A 13,492-nucleotide genomic window follows, 5' to 3' on the forward strand; every position below is an offset into this window, starting at 1 on the left:
TTAAAAAAGCAGAAGCCTTTTGGCGACAGCATATCTGAGAACTTACGAATGTGAAAAAAAGTGATAATAATGATTCATAAAGGAAAAAGTAAACCTAGACAAAACACATCATAGTTTTAATACCTTTCTCTTTAAACATCCGACATCTTTTACGCTTTTACGCTAAGTTTATTTTGTATCAAATTTCTCCCTTGGAAAGCTCATCTAATCTAGACGAGGATTTAAGAAGCATTTTGTAAAGTTCAGAAAAGAGACTCATTTGTTGAAAGAAGGAATATAGGAGACAGATATATCATATACTATAGGACTCTTTAAGATTTTGTGCATATAATATATCTAAGACAGAGATTAGCTGTGTGTGGTTACTAAAATATTCTAAGGGTGTCATGTGAGCTCATGAAAATGATCATGCCGTAGCGAAAATATTAAGAAGTTGAGATGGAGAGAAAAATATATAGTGAGGGCGTTTTGAGTAAGTTTATTTAAATTGCTCGGATTAATTCTTAAGTTATTATTTAATGACATTTTGAAATAAAAACAGCCAGCTTTGTGGGTGGATTTTGGTCAAAACAAAATTCGATAAGTATCCTGATCTGTCAATACAGTATAACAACACCCTCATCAGATTTATAGTTATCACGTTTCATTCTACAAAATGAGTTGTTAAATAGAAACTATCATAAAAAACTAATAAACAAAAATCTGATTTGAGCTTATACATTGTTGAAACACGTGTCTGTTTTTTGAGGACGAAAGAATCTCAATGACACTTTGAATAGTTACCCCGTCTCCATGGAGTTATCCAAGACTGGATTTTTTTCTCAACATTTTCAACCCTCCTCCGCACTCCCACCCTCTTCCGCATCCCCCACCCTCTTCACTTTGTATGTTAAACTTACTTAAGATTATACCTATCAATTTCATTCCAGTTAAACGATGTTTCTTTCCGGTTGTGTTAACTACACACACACACACACCCATACAGGCGTAAGGTGGTTTACGGGGACTCAACCTTTTGGCTATCATTATGGGGACCGTTAGTTACAATGATCACAGAGGCTTCAAACTTTGAATTTGTAATGACCTTTCCATCCAAAATTAAGTTAGGGATTATTTATGTTTTTATTTACTTTTGTTATAGTGTTACTATACAAGACATTCCACATTACTTGTGGGGACTCACTACTGACTTAACACACACTGAATTGGTTTATGGGGACCTCACTGGAAGTTTGTTATTTCAATCATAATCAATGTAGCATGCTTCTGTTCCATTGTCAGTATATCATGGGGAAGGGGAAGGGGGGGGGGGTGATAAGGGAAAAAATTACTTCACACATGACAAGTGAGTTGGCCACAGACTTGTTTGAAACTGGTATCAGCTGGATATCATTTGAGAAGCACTACTTCTAACTGTTCATGATCGAAGTGTGCTTATTATCCATTCCTGGGATGCCGAAGGGGGTATGATGGGGAAAACAGTGTGTTACTTCAAATAATGATCGTTAGGGACACATTATAGTTTTTGCAGAAAGGTTGATATCGAAAAATGAAAAAAAAAACACTTCAAGCCACATAATTTCAATCATTACCAATGTAAATATATTCCATAGTGTTATTGGTAGTAATTTCTGGGGTGGAGGAAGAGGGGGGGGGGGAGTGGAGGAGGAGGAGGCATAATGATTGAACAAGATATCTGGCATTTCACAATTGTCATGGAAGGATGCCATATATTGGTTTGTTGCATATGGAACTTATTTCCTGATACATCCCTCAAATTTTAATTCCATGCAATTTTGAAAGAATGCAATGGTAAATATAGGATAACAATACTGGCCAACTTTTTAAAGCCTTAAGTGGGCACCTTTGTCCTCTCCCACACAGGAAACATTTAATTGAACTGTTTACCTAAATAACAGTTCAAAACCAAGCTGCTGTTCAAACACTCCATGTTGGTTGGCATCACCACTTGACTCAATTTGATTCAAAATAGGGGGATAATTTCAGCATAAGGTGAAGGTGGGGAACCAGGGGGGAGGGGGGTAATCCACCTTCCTCCTTGGAAAAAACACAGCCAAAACAACACCCTTCGTGCCCTGTAAAATAGTAGCACAAAAAAAACCCAAAGAAGAACTTTTATACAACTGTGTGGAAACATAGAGAGGATATTACAGATATTGTAGAGGAAGTAGAGTAGAATTTTATTCAATTCTTGTCATATGTTGCACCCTATGTATCTACATTGCAACAGATTTGTCCATACATATGGAACTGTTTCAAGACAAATATCAACAGTACATCACTTTATCTTTAAAAAAGTATAATTTTCACTGGTATAATATGGTATGGTATATATTATATTTCATCATAGCTAATCTTCCTGTCACATTGACAAAGCATGATGTTCACAAATGTTTTGTAAATTTTCTAATTATGCCTTTCTCTTGCATCATAATATATTCTTTAGTATTAAAACTCCTCAAACACATACCATCTCAGTTTAATAAATAACTCATCAATATAATATCAAGATCAATGCATGGTGATATAATACAATGTGCTCAATGGTCTCCAAAATGTATGATAATCAAAGAACTGAACACAAGAAACAAAGATTCTCTGAAATGAATATTGTGCATAGAGCTGAACTTCACCAATCAGTATGATCTGTTGCTATAGTGCTGACATATCCACTATGCAAGAATTGTTTGCTTGAAACCAACCCAGCTGACAAAATCCAAGAACATGTTTATTGCATATCCGGAGGTCCCAACACAACATTATATAATATGGAACCAAGCAGCCTTGATATACCAACTTGAGCATTTATATGATAGTACTGTGCCAGCCAGCCAGCCCTTGTCTGTAAGAGAGCAGAAAAACAATATCTATGTGAGAATATGATAAAATATTTGACAAAGAATAGGGGAAAAGGTTAAAAGGTAGTGTACTTTCCAAGGCATGCCAAACTTTATAGATCTAGCATATGCAACAGCATATAGCTTAATTGGGTGGTCAAGTCACCTTATCCCCCATTTCCAATCAACAAGTGGAATGACATCAAAGCATTAAATAGACATAACATTGGAATATTAGGCCATTATGAAATGTCAAACCCTGAATAAAGTACTCAAAGTATGAAGTACCTGATTCCCCATGGGCCCATTCCACCTGCCCCATGCAATGAACTTCAAAACAGTGTACAATCTGTAGTTTCAAAGACATATCAAACTACAGAAATGTAGCATTTGCTACATAAAATGGTCTAAATAGGGCTCCTATGTCACTTTCCCAACCATCTCCAGCACGACAGTGTACAAAAGTCATACAATCTGATATATTATAGAGAAAATAGGGATGTACACTGTTATGGCTTTCTCCTATTGTTCGAGAAAGAATTTTTATTACCATTTCCAACAGCATAGATTAAGGTGATGTATATTAAATGTAATGTAGAAGGTTTTTTTTTCAACTATTAGGGTCCCAATGTGTGTGAGAATTTAATGAACAGTCTAATATTAATTTTTGACCATCTTATTTTCACCGTTTCAAAGTTTTGATGTCATTCCAAATTGGTGAACTGCTTAATCTCAAATACATCAGTGTAGAAAATTACCTTGTCCAACATTTACAGGGTCCACCCATATGTGGAACCATCATGTGGGGCAGAAGTTGGGGGGGGGGGGTTGCTGGAGGGGGAAACTGGGAAAGCAGCTATATGTAGGTTAAAGCTATCATTAGGATCAAATATTTCAAAGCATAGGATTTTATGTGTATTCATCTTTGTTGAATGGGATGGAGGGTCGGGGAGGGGTGGGGGGGTGTCCAATTGACTTGGCTGCCCTCTTGGTCGTCTATTTGCTTTCTACCTGCTACGTAAAGTTTGATATGTCCTGAAAATTACAGTTTGTACACATAATCACTCTATCTAGCTCATTGCATGTGGCAAGTGGTGTGGGTTACTATGGAATCAGGTACCGTATACAGGGTCAGACCTCCATAACGTCCTAATATTGTGATATTATGTATAAATAATGTTTTGATGTCATTCCACTAGTTGAGTGGGGATGAGGGGTGGGGATGATTGGAAAGCCCTAATCAGAATATATATGCTGTTGTATGTGCTGTATTCATACAATTTGATATATTATAGAGAAAATAGGGATGTACACTGTTATGGCTTTTTCCTATTGTTTGAGAAAGATTTATTTTACCATTTCCAACAGCATAGATTAAGGTGATGTATATTAAATGTAATGTCGAAGGTTTTTTTTCCAACTATTAGGGTCCCCATAATGTGTGTGAGAATTTAATGAACAGTCTAATATTAATTTTTGACCATCTTATTTCCACCTTTTCAAAGTTTTGTTGTCATTCCAAATTGATGAACTGCTTAATCTCAAATACATCAGTGTAGAAAAAAGCCTTGTCCAACTTTTACAGGCTCCACCCATATGTGGAACCATCATGTGGGGCAAAAGGGGGGGGGTGTTGCTGGAGGGGGAAACTGGGAAAGCAGCTATATGTATGTTCTAGGGCTATCATTAGGATCAAATATTTGAAAGCATAGGATTTTATGTGTATTCATCCTTGTTGAATCGGATGGAGGGTCGGGGAGGGGTGGGGGGGTCCAATTGACTTGGCTGCCCTCTTGGTCGTCTATTTGCTTTTCTCCCTGCTACGTAAAGTTTGATATGTCCTGAAAATTACAGTTTGTACACTATCACTCTATCTAGCTCATTGCATATGTCAAGTGGTGTGGGTTACTATGGAATTAGGTACCCTATACAGGGTCAGACCTCCATAACGCCCTAATATTGTGATATTATACATGTATAAATAATGTTTTGATGTCATTCCACTAGTTGAGTGGGAATGAGGGGTGGGGATGATTGGAAAGCCCTAATCAGAATATATGCTATTGCATGTGCTACATTCATACAATTTGATATATTAGAGAGAAAATAGGGATGTACACTGTTATGGTTTTCTCCTATTGTTTGAGAAAGATTTTTTTGACCATTTCCAACAGCATAGATTAAGGTGATGTATATTAAATGTAATGTCAAAGGTTTTTTTTTTTACTATAAGGGTCCCAATGTGTGTGAGAATTTAATGAACGGTCTAATATTAATTTTTGACCATCTTATTTCCACCGTTTCAAAGTTTTGTTGTCATTCCAAATTGATGAACTGCTTAATCTCAAATACATCAGTGTAGAAAATAGCCTTGTCCAACTTTTACAGGCTCCACCCATATGTGGAACCATCATGTGGGGCAAAAGGGGGGGGGTGTTGCTGGAGGGGGAAACTGGGAAAGCAGCTATATGTATGTTCTAGGGCTATCATTAGGATCAAATATTTGAAAGCATAGGATTTTATGTGTATTCATCCTTGTTGAATCGGATGGAGGGTCGAGGAGGGTTGGGGGGTGTCCAATTGACTTGGCTGCCCTCTTGGTCGTCTATTTGCTTTTCTACCTGCTACGTAAAGTTTGATATGTCTTGAAAATTACAGTTTGTACACTATCAAACTATCTAGCTCATTGCATGTGGCAAGTGGTGTGGGTCACTATGGAATCAGGTACCGTATACAGGGTCAGACCTCCATAACTCCCTAATAATGTGATATTATGTATAAATAATGTTTTGATGTCATTCCACTAGTTGAGTGGGAATGAGGGGTGGGGATGACTGGAAAGCCCTAATCAGAATATATATGCTGTTGCATGTGCTGTATTCATACAATTTGATATATTAGAGAGAAAATAGGGATGTACACTGATATGGCTTTCTCCTATTGTTTGAGATTTTTTTTTTTCACCATTTCCAACAGCATAGATTAAGGTGATGTATATTAAAAGTAATGTCAAAGGTTTTTTTTTTCAACTATTAGGGTCCCCATAATGTGTGTGAGAATTTAATGAACAGTCTAATATTAATTTTTGACCATCTTATTTCCACCGTTTCAAAGTTTTTTTGTCATTCCAAATTGATGAACTGCTTAATCTCAAATACATCAGTGTAGAAAATAGCCTTGTCCAACTTTTACAGGCTCCACCCATATGTGGAACCATCATGTGGGGCAAAAGGGGGGGGGGGGGTGTTGCTGGAGGGGGAAACTGGGAAAGCAGCTATATGTATGTTCTAGGGCTATCATTAGGATCAAATATTTGAAAGCATAGGATTTTATGTGTATTCATCCTTGTTGAACGGGATGGAGGGTCGGGGAGGGGGGTCCAATTGACTTGCGTGCCCTCTTGGTCGTCTATTTGCTTTTCTCCCTGCTACGTAAAGTTTGATATGTCCTGAAAATTACAGTTTGTACACTATCACTCTATTTAGATCATTGCATGTGGCAAGTGGTGTGGGTTAGTATGGAATCAGGTACCGTATACAGGGTCAGACCTCCATAACGTCCTAATATTGTGATATTATGTATAAATAATGTTTTGATGTCATTCCACTAGTTGAGTGGGAATGAGGGGTGGGGATGATTGGAAAGCCCTAATCAGAATATATATGCTGTTGCATGTGCTGTATTCATACAATTTGATATATTATAGAGAAAATAGGGATGTACACTGTTATGGCTTTTTCCTATTGTTTGAGAAAGATTTTTTTTACCATTTCCAACAGCATAGATTAAGGTGATGTATATTAAATGTAAGGTAGAATGTTTTTTTTTCTCCAACTATTAGGGTCCCCATAATGTGTGTGAGAATTTAATGAACAGTCTAATATTAGTTTTTGACCATCTTATTTTCACCTTTTCAAAGTTTTGTTGTCATTCCAAATTGATGAACTGCTTAATCTCAAATACATCAGTGTAGAAAATAGCCTTGTCCAACTTTTACAGGCTCCACCCATATGTGGAACCATCATGTGGGGCAAAAGGGGGGGGGGTGTTGCTGGAGGGGGAAACTGGGAAAGCAGCTATATGTATGTTCTAGGGCTATCATTAGGATCAAATATTTGAAAGCATAGGATTTTATGTGTATTCATCCTTGTTGAATCGGATGGAGGGTCGGGGAGGGGTGGGGGGGTCCAATTGACTTGGCTGCCCTCTTGGTCGTCTATTTGCTTTTCTCCCTGCTACGTAAAGTTTGATATGTCCTGAAAATTACAGTTTGTACACTATCACTCTATCTAGCTCATTGCATATGTCAAGTGGTGTGGGTTACTATGGAATTAGGTACCCTATACAGGGTCAGACCTCCATAACGCCCTAATATTGTGATATTATACATGTATAAATAATGTTTTGATGTCATTCCACTAGTTGAGTGGGAATGAGGGGTGGGGATGATTGGAAAGCCCTAATCAGAATATATGCTATTGCATGTGCTACATTCATACAATTTGATATATTAGAGAGAAAATAGGGATGTACACTGTTATGGTTTTCTCCTATTGTTTGAGAAAGATTTTTTTGACCATTTCCAACAGCATAGATTAAGGTGATGTATATTAAATGTAATGTCAAAGGTTTTTTTTTTTACTATAAGGGTCCCAATGTGTGTGAGAATTTAATGAACGGTCTAATATTAATTTTTGACCATCTTATTTCCACCGTTTCAAAGTTTTGTTGTCATTCCAAATTGATGAACTGCTTAATCTCAAATACATCAGTGTAGAAAATAGCCTTGTCCAACTTTTACAGGCTCCACCCATATGTGGAACCATCATGTGGGGCAAAAGGGGGGGGGGGTGTTGCTGGAGGGGGAAACTGGGAAAGCAGCTATATGTATGTTCTAGGGCTATCATTAGGATCAAATATTTGAAAGCATAGGATTTTATGTGTATTCATCCTTGTTGAATCGGATGGAGGGTCGGGGAGGAGGGTTGGGGGGTGTCCAATTGACTTGGCTGCCCTCTTGGTCGTCTATTTGCTTTTCTACCTGCTACGTAAAGTTTGATATGTCTTGAAAATTACAGTTTGTACACTATCAAACTATCTAGCTCATTGCATGTGGCAAGTGGTGTGGGTCACTATGGAATCAGGTACCGTATACAGGGTCAGACCTCCATAACTCCCTAATAATGTGATATTATGTATAAATAATGTTTTGATGTCATTCCACTAGTTGAGTGGGAATGAGGGGTGGGGATGACTGGAAAGCCCTAATCAGAATATATATGCTGTTGCATGTGCTGTATTCATACAATTTGATATATTAGAGAGAAAATAGGGATGTACACTGATATGGCTTTCTCCTATTGTTTGAGATTTTTTTTTTTCACCATTTCCAACAGCATAGATTAAGGTGATGTATATTAAAAGTAATGTCAAAGGTTTTTTTTTTCAACTATTAGGGTCCCCATAATGTGTGTGAGAATTTAATGAACAGTCTAATATTAATTTTTGACCATCTTATTTCCACCGTTTCAAAGTTTTTTTGTCATTCCAAATTGATGAACTGCTTAATCTCAAATACATCAGTGTAGAAAATAGCCTTGTCCAACTTTTACAGGCTCCACCCATATGTGGAACCATCATGTGGGGCAAAAGGGGGGGGGTGTTGCTGGAGGGGGAAACTGGGAAAGCAGCTATATGTATGTTCTAGGGCTATCATTAGGATCAAATATTTGAAAGCATAGGATTTTATGTGTATTCATCCTTGTTGAACGGGATGGAGGGTCGGGGAGGGGGGAGGGGGGTCCAAGTGACTTGCGTGCCCTCTTGGTCGTCTATTTGCTTTTCTCCCTGCTACGTAAAGTTTGATATGTCCTGAAAATTACAGTTTGTACACTATCACTCTATTTAGATCATTGCATGTGGCAAGTGGTGTGGGTTACTATGGAATCAGGTACCGTATACAGGGTCAACCCTCCATAACGCCCTAATAATGTGATATTATGTATAAATAATGTTTTGATGTCATTCCACTAGTTGAGTGGGAATGAGGGGTGGGGATGACTGGAAAGCCCTAATCAGAATATATATGCTGTTGCATGTGCTGTATTCATACAATTTGATATATTAGAGAGAAAATAGGGATGTACACTGATATGGCTTTCTCCTATTGTTTGAGATTTTTTTTTTCACCATTTCCAACAGCATAGATTAAGGTGATGTATATTAAAAGTAATGTCAAAGGTTTTTTTTTTCCAACTATTAGGGTCCCCATAATGTGTGTGAGAATTTAATGAACAGTCTAATATTAATTTTTGACCATCTTATTTCCACCTTTTCAAAGTTTTGTTGTCATTCCAAATTGATGAACTGCTTAATCTCAAATACATCAGTGTAGAAAATAGCCTTGTCCAACTTTTACAGGCTCCACCCATATGTGGAACCATCATGTGGGGCAAAAGGGGGGGGGTGTTGCTGGAGGGGGAAACTGGGAAAGCAGCTATATGTATGTTCTAGGGCTATCATTAGGATCAAATATTTGAAAGCATAGGATTTTATGTGTATTCATCCTTGTTGAATCAGATGGAGGGTCGAGGCGGGGTGGGGCGGGGTCCAATTGACTTGGCTGCCCTCTTGGTCGTCTATTTGCTTTTCTCCCTGCTACGTAAAGTTTGATATGTCCTGAAAATTACAGTTTGTACACTATCACTCTATCTAGCTCATTGCATATGTCAAGTGGTGTGGGTTACTATGGAATTAGGTACCCTATACAGGGTCAGACCTCCATAACGCCCTAATATTGTGATATTATGTATAAATAATGTTTTGATGTCATTCCACTAGTTGAGTGGGAATGAGGGGTGGGGATGATTGGAAAGCCCTAATCAGAATATATGCTATTGCATGTGCTACATTCATACAATTTGATATATTAGAGAGAAAATAGGGATGTACACTGATATGGCTTTCTCCTATTGTTTGAGAATTTTTTTTTTCACCATTTGCAACAGCATAGATTAAGGTGATGTATATTAAAAGTAATGTCAAAGGTTTTTTTTTTCCAACTATTAGGGTCCCCATAATGTGTGTGAGAATTTAATGAACAATCTAATATTAGTTTTTGACCATCTTATTTCCACCGTTTCAAAGTTTTGATGTCATTCCAAATTGGTGAACTGCTTAATCTCAAATACATCAGTGTAGAAAATTACCTTGTCCAACATTTACAGGCTCCACACATATGTGGAACCATCATGTGGGGCAGAAGGCGGGGGGGGGGGGTTGTTGAGGGGGGAACTGGGAAAGCAGCTATATGTAGGTTAGAGCTATCATTAGGATCAAATATTTGAAAGCATAGGATTTTATGTGTATTCATCCTTGTTGAATGGGATGGAGGGTCGAGGCGGGGTGGGGGGGGTCCAAGTGACTTGCGTGCCCTCTTGGTCATCTATTTGCTTTTCTACCTGCTACGTAAAGTTTGATATGTCTTGAAAATTACAGTTTGTACACTATCACACTATCTAGCTCATTGCATGTGGCAAGTGGTGTGGGTCACTATGGAATCAGGTACCGTATACAGGGTCAGACCTCCATAACGCCCTAATATTGTGATATTATGTATAAATAATGTTTTGATGTCATTCCACTAGTTGAGTGGGAATGAGGGGTGGGGATGATTGGAAAGCCCTAATCAGAATATATGCTATTGCATGTGCTACATTCATACAATTTGATATATTAGAGAGAAAATAGGGATGTACACTGATATGGCTTTCTCCTATTGTTTGAGAATTTTTTTTTTCACCATTTGCAACAGCATAGATTAAGGTGATGTATATTAAAAGTAATGTCAAAGGTTTTTTTTTTCCAACTATTAGGGTCCCCATAATGTGTGTGAGAATTTAATGAACAATCTAATATTAGTTTTTGACCATCTTATTTCCACCGTTTCAAAGTTTTGATGTCATTCCAAATTGGTGAACTGCTTAATCTCAAATACATCAGTGTAGAAAATTACCTTGTCCAACATTTACAGGCTCCACACATATGTGGAACCATCATGTGGGGCAGAAGGCGGGGGGGGGGGGGGTTGCTGAGGGGGGAACTGGGAAAGCAGCTATATGTAGGTTAGAGCTATCATTAGGATCAAATATTTGAAAGCATAGGATTTTATGTGTATTCATCCTTGTTGAATGGGATGGAGGGTCGGGGAGGGGAGAGGGGGGGTCCAATTGACTTGGCTGCCCTATTGGTCGTCTATTTGCTTTTCTACCTGCTACGTAAAGTTTGATATGTCTTGAAAATTACAGTTTGTACACTATCACACTATCTAGCTCATTGCATGTGGCAAGTGGTGTGGGTCACTATGGAATCAGGTACCGTATACAGGGTCAGACCTCCATAACGCCCTAATATTGTGATATTATGTATAAATAATGTTTTGATGTCATTCCACTAGTTGAGTGGGAATGAGGGGTGGGGATGATTGGAAAGCCCTAATCAGAATATATATGCTGTTGCATGTGCTACATTCATACAATTTGATATATTAGAGAGAAAATAGGGATGTACACTGTTATGGCTTTCTCCTATTGTTTGAGAAAGATTTTTTTTACCATTTCCAACAGCATAGATTAAGGTGATGTATATTAAATGTAATGTCAAAGGTTTTTTTCCAAATATTAGGGTCCCAATGTGTGTGAGAATTTAATGAACAGTCTAATATTAATTTTTGACCATCTTATTTTCACCGTTTCAAAGTTTTGATGTCATTCCAAATTGGTGAACTGCTTAATCTCAAATACAACAGTGTAGAAAATTACCTTGTCCAACTTTTACAGGCTCCACCCATATGTGGAACCATCATGTGGGGCAAAAGGGGGGGGGGGGGTTGCTAGAGGGGGAAACTGGGAAAGCAGCTATATGTAGGTTAGAGCTATCATTAGGATCAAATATTTGAAAGCATAGGATTTTATGTGTATTCATCCTTGTTGAATGGGATGGAGGGTCGGGGAGGGGTGGGTGGGGGGTCCAAGTGACTTGCGTGCCCTCTTGGTCGTCTATTTGCTTTTCTACCTGCTACGTAAAGTTTGATATGTCTTGAAAATTACAGTTTGTACACTATCACACTCTCTAGCTCATTGCATGTGGCAAGTGGTGTGGGTTACTATGGAATCAGGTACCGTATACAGGGTCAGACCTCCATAACGCCCTTACATTGTGATATTATGTATAAATAATGTTTTGATGTCATTCCACTAGTTGAGTGGGAATGAGGGGTGGGGATGATTGGAAAGCCCTAATCAGAATATATATGCTGTTGCATGTGCTGCATTCATACAATTTGATATATTAGAGAGAAAATAGGGATGTACACTGTTATGGCTTTCTCCTATTGTTTGAGAAAGATTTTTTTTACCATTTCCAACAGCATAGATTAAGGTGATGTATATTAAATGTAATGTCAAAGGTTTTTTTTTTGTACTATTATGGTCCCAATGTGTGTGAGAATTTAATGAACAGTCTAATATTAATTTTTGACCATCTTATTTTCACCGTTTCAAAGTTTTGATGTCATTCCAAATTGGTGAACTGCTTAATCTCAAATACATCAGTGTAGAAAATTACCTCGTCCAACTTTTACAGGCTCCACCCATATGTGGAACCATCATGTGGGGCAAAAAGGGAGGGGGGTTGCTAGAGGGGGAAACTGGGAAAGCAGCTATATGTAGGTTAGAGCTATCATTAGGATCAAATATTTGAAAGCATAGGATTTTATGTGTATTCATCCTTGTTGAATGGGATGGAGGGTCGGGGAGGGGTGGGGGGTGTCCAGTTGACTTGGCTGCCCTATTGGTCGTCTATTTGCTTTTCTCCCTGCTACGTAAAGTTTGATATGTCCTGAAAATTACAGTTTGTACACTATCACTCTATCTAGCTCATTGCATATGTCAAGTGGTGTGGGTTACTATGGAATTAGGTACCCTATACAGGGTCAGACCTCCATAACGCCCTAATATTGTGATATTATGTATAAATAATGTTTTGATGTCATTCCACTAGTTGAGTGGGAATGAGGGGTGGGGATGATTGGAAATCCCTAATCAGAATATATGCTATTGCATGTGCTACATTCATACAATTTGATATATTATAGAGAAAATAGGGATGTACACTGTTATGGTTTTCTATTGTTTGAGAAAGATTTTTTTTACCATTTCCAACAGCATAGATTAAGGTGATGTATATTAAATGTAATGTCAAAGGGTTTTTTTTTTTACTATAAGGGTCCCAATGTGTGTGAGAATTTAATGAACAGTCTAATATTAATTTTTGACCATCTTATTTTCACCGTTTCAAAGTTTTGATGTCATTCCAAATTGATGAACTGCTTAATCTCAAATGCATCAGTGTAGAAAATGATCTTGTCCAACTTTTACAGGCTCCACCCATATGTGGAACCATAATGTTGGGCAAAAGGGAGGGGGGGGGGGTTGCTGGAGGGGGAAACTGGGAAAGCAGCTATATGTAGGTTAGAGCTATCATTAGGATCAAATATTTGAAAGCATAGGATTTTATGTGTATTCATCCTTGTTGAATGGGATGGAGGGTCGGGGAGGGGTGGGGGGTGGGGTGTC

The 13,492-nt window shown here is 37.9% G+C and overlaps 2 long non-coding RNA genes across 3 annotated transcripts in view; both read right to left on the reverse strand.

Moving 5' to 3' along the window:
* The window catches only part of LOC139969799 (uncharacterized), a 209,906-nt gene that overhangs the window by 61,551 nt on the left and 134,863 nt on the right, over positions 1-13,492 (reverse strand). The gene's annotated exons all lie outside the window — the stretch shown is intronic.
* Positions 2,008-13,492, reverse strand: part of LOC139969797 (uncharacterized) — a 137,153-nt gene continuing 125,668 nt past the window's right edge. Inside the window, exon 3 of the long non-coding RNA XR_011793802.1 lies at positions 2,008-2,863. This is a non-coding gene — a long non-coding RNA (uncharacterized lncRNA). The remainder of the gene's footprint in view (positions 2,864-13,492) is intronic.

This window comes from Apostichopus japonicus, chromosome 7 (genome assembly GCF_037975245.1).
Source record: "Apostichopus japonicus isolate 1M-3 chromosome 7, ASM3797524v1, whole genome shotgun sequence".
Taxonomy (NCBI): domain Eukaryota; kingdom Metazoa; phylum Echinodermata; class Holothuroidea; order Aspidochirotida; family Stichopodidae; genus Apostichopus; species Apostichopus japonicus.